The sequence below is a fragment of the Mus caroli genome, chromosome 14, assembly GCF_900094665.2.
Source record: "Mus caroli chromosome 14, CAROLI_EIJ_v1.1, whole genome shotgun sequence".
Classification (NCBI taxonomy): domain Eukaryota; kingdom Metazoa; phylum Chordata; class Mammalia; order Rodentia; family Muridae; genus Mus; species Mus caroli.
Genome location: NC_034583.1, coordinates 9,148,843 through 9,152,921, shown reverse-complemented (window position 1 = coordinate 9,152,921; position 4,079 = coordinate 9,148,843). Strand labels below are relative to the sequence as shown.

The window sequence follows — 4,079 nt, the reverse complement described above, 5'->3', positions numbered from 1 at the left end:
GCTAAAGGGATCTTCAACCCTATAGTTGGAACAACATGATGAACTAACCAGTACCCCGGAGCTCTTGTCTCTAGCTGCATATGTATCGAAAGATGGCCTAGTCGGCCATCACTGGAAAGAGAAGCCCATTGGACTTGCAAACTTTATATGCCCCAATATAGGGGAATGCCAGGGCCAAAAGAATGGGAATGGGTGGGTAGGGAAGTGGGGGTGGTACGGGGGACTTTTGGGATAGCATTGGAAATGTAATTGAGGAAAATATGTAATAAAAAATATTAAAAATTAAAAAAAATGACAGTGGCCAACTTGGTTGGCTGGGAAACCTGTAGTATGGGGACATCTATGGCTTGGTCTTCAGGCTTCTGTGTATGTGAGCTTGTAGAGTAATGGAAGCTGAGATCTGAAGAACCAGTGTCAGCTCCACAGTTATCTTGAGGAAATGCCTACCTTGAGGAAACATCTATGGTCTGAACATCTAAGGTCCCAGGAATGAAGCCCTCTGGTGTCTTGGGTTTGTCTGTCTCAGTCCTAGAAAAATCTTTGTTCCTCAGAAACTCCAGAAAGCAGAAAACCTGGGTCATATGGCAGGTACCATTCTTGTCCTAAAAGGCTTATCTGGTTTGAATCAATGCCTTAGTCAGACTGAGGATATAGGATCAGGCTCCAACTAGGAGAGTTTACTTGTAGGGGCCTCACTAGAAGCAAAATGTAGCATATATCATTCTGGTTAACCATTTGTGTCTGTATTCAGATCATTTTCCTCTCCTTCAAGTTCCTGTGGCAGAGGAGAGTTTGGGAAATGCCAAACTTTTAAGTATACCTCCCTGGTATACTCCTGGTAGAGTTTTCAGTAGGAACACTTGGTTAGAAAGAGGTAGAGTTTCCAAAGATTCTTTTAGAGAGTCCTAGGGGATCAGCCACATCTTGTTTGAGGCAAGTTCTCTGTGAAAGTGCTGGTAGCCAAATTTCCTCTGGTTTTGCTACACGTGTGAAGGTCTCTAGATCCCTGTGTAAAGCACTCCTACCTGCAACACAGACCACTTCCACATTTCCCAGATTAATTATGACTACAGCAAGCAATTACAGTTATTAACTTTTCTTGGCAGGGCTTTAACAGGGCAGAAGGGCAAATTAAATAGCAGATTTGGAAGCTAGGGTTGAGGCCTGGGCACAGGGCAGAGGCTGGACAAGACAGGCCTGGTTTGTGGGTATGGAAGATTTTGATGTCTATAAGGAACCACATGTGATATAATTAACCACAGCCTTGCTACTTGCTACTGAGTGGTAGCCTGGGAAGGACTAAAGGAGGCACATCCAGAAGGTCAGAGGTAGAATGAGGTATATCTGAAACAAGGCTAGGCTGAGGAAAAAAATGGAAGACCTATCATTCAGGGATTCATTTGAAGTCCTGGAAAAGATTCCATGAGGGTCAAGACTAGGGTAAAATAGCCAGACTCATCATAAAGGGACTAAGCAGATGAGCCTTGGTGGTTGGGAAAGTCAAGGTAGAAAATACTCACTGATGTTGCATGCCTGTGATTCTGTGGATCCTGGACCAAGTATTGACCTTTAGGGACCAAGTAGAGTACATTGGAAATCACTGTGGCTTAAGGCAATAAGACAATGTTTAGTACTCTTACATAACAGCAATAGGGCTTCCCTAAGCAAGTCAAGACTGATTTAGGATGAGGCAAGGAAAGATGTTGTTAGAAAAAAGTTTGAGGTTGCAATGAAAGAGATTATAATCCAGTTAAAGTGTCTCAACAAGGAAGTTTATTTCCTGTCGGAAGGGTGTGTTATTCACAGTGATGGTCGAGCAAGCACACCTGCCCAGGAAGTGAACTCGGTTTGTGGGTGAGCAAGCACACCTGCACAGGAAGTGCAATTAGTTTGTGTTTTAACTAGCTGCTGACTGTGTCTTTTCCCCATTGGCTGAGATTTGACCTCATGGTCTTTTGAGGGTAGATAATTTCAAAACAATTGGATCAAACAATGAAGATGAGCAGAACAGTGAACCATTGAGATATGATGATGCAAAGCAGGGCATTTGTGTAAAATCAGGCTTACCCTGAAAAGGATGAAAACGTTTGCATAAAGGTTTTACCAGATGGGGAAAGTAAAGAGATTTGAATTCCTTTTTGTAAATAAAAGTTTTGTAGTGTTTGTCAGGACAGTTTAATATTAAATGTTTCTTACAATATGAAGATTGAAGAGTTACTGATTGTGTCCTGGCTGGTACATCTTGGATTTAGGGCTGAGACAGACACAGCCTCAAATATGGGATCCTTGTGTGGCCCCACAGACACTGCCACATATGTGAAATCACAAAGGGGTTCTTTAATGGAGGTATATAAAATGAGACCTCGAGACTATGTAATGGCATTTGTCACTTTTTGTAGATGGCTTCATACACTTAGTGAGGTTCCAAGAAATCAGTTTTCCATTCTGTGCCTCAGTGTACCCCATTTGATGCTTGAATTCACATTCATCACACACATTTTAAAAAACAGAATATAATCTATTAATTTATTATAAAATATTTGCTTTCATGTAAAAGTGACAGTTGTACTGAAGTTCTGACATTTTTATTGCTATTTTAAATTTTCTATTTTCTTTCAATCAATTGAATTTTAGCAAGATAGCTTTCTTTTTATGTGTTTTTGTGTGGGCTAGTTTTTTCCCCTTTGGTTATGATTTTATTCAAATAGGCTGTCTCTATTGGCTCTCTGGAATGAAACAAATTTTAATAGTTTATGCAGCCGGCTTTTTTTCTTCTGTGGTAGGTTTCTTTTCTGCTGGTTTTCTTGGTAGCCACAACCCTTTTCCCCTGCAGGCGTCTTATCTTTTTGACATCCTTAGGCTTCCTTTCTTCCTTGCCTACAGCTGACTTCTTGTCTGCAGTCTCCTGTGCTGCAATCTTCTTCAAGTTGGCTGCCAGTGCAGTGGCTGCTGTTTCTAGTTTTTCACTCGAAGTTTGTGATTCTGGCCTTAGGAAGAATGGTATTCCTGTGCATAGTCTTTGTGGTTCTTCAGTGGATTCTTCTTCAAAACTCTACACTGAATCTTCTTGTGTGGTGCTCAGGGGGCTCTTTGAATCTCAGGGATTTTCAAGATTCTGTTAAGATCTGAGATCATCATCTTGTGCATGGGAAGGTTACAGTTACTCTTGAGGAAAGCAGCCTTATGCCAAGTGCCATACTGCTCATCTAACTTCCAGAAAGCACTTTGAGTCAAAATTCTGAGACATCCCACATGCCCACCAGGAGTAAATTTAAAATTTTTTTTTTGCTTACATTAAGTAGAGTAATAACAAGGATGTTTCTGAAGGCCTTGATGAAACCATTATCTGTGGGGAGCGGGTGTGGCAGCAGTCCCAAAATGGCACCTGGGACTGCAGCCAAGTCTTATGACTTGCACCTGACTTCCTCATACACCTGAAAATAAGCCGCATCCATCGTGAGAACTGCACAGGTACACCATGATGCAAGATCGGACCATATGATGAGTGATGATTCTGGCCAATGGACTGCTGTTACTTGGACTAGGCTGATGGGGCATGGTTGAGAGGTTATATAAGGGATTGCGATTGGGGGCAGACACACACAAGAGATATATACACAAGGGACACATACACAAGAGACTATTCCTAGAGAGAGATTCATGCATGCATGTTGAAAGGTTCCTGAATAAACTGCTTTGAGAAGAACGTAGTGTAGTGTGGTCGCTTCCTTTCTTTTTTTTTTTAAATTAGATATTTTCCTCATTTACATTTCCAATGCTATCCAAAAAGTCCCCAATACACCCCCCCCACACTCCCCTACCCACCCACTCCCACTTTTTGACCCTGGCGTTCCCCTGTACTGGGGCATATAAAGTTTGCAAGTCCAATGGGCCTCTCTTCCCATTGATGGCCGACTAGGCCATCTTTTGATACATATGCAGCTAGAGTCAAGAGCTCTGGGGTATTGGTTAGTTCATAATGTTGTTCCACCTATAGGGTTGCAGTTCCCTTTAGCTCCTTGGGTACTTTCTCTAGCTCCTCCATTGGGGGCCCTGTGATCCATCCAATAGCTGACTGC

The 4,079-nt window shown here is 42.1% G+C and overlaps 1 pseudogene; it reads right to left on the bottom strand.

The window, feature by feature from the left end:
• Positions 1-2,751: 2,751 nt before the first annotated feature.
• Positions 2,752-4,079, bottom strand: part of LOC110309640 — a 3,604-nt pseudogene continuing 2,276 nt past the window's right edge.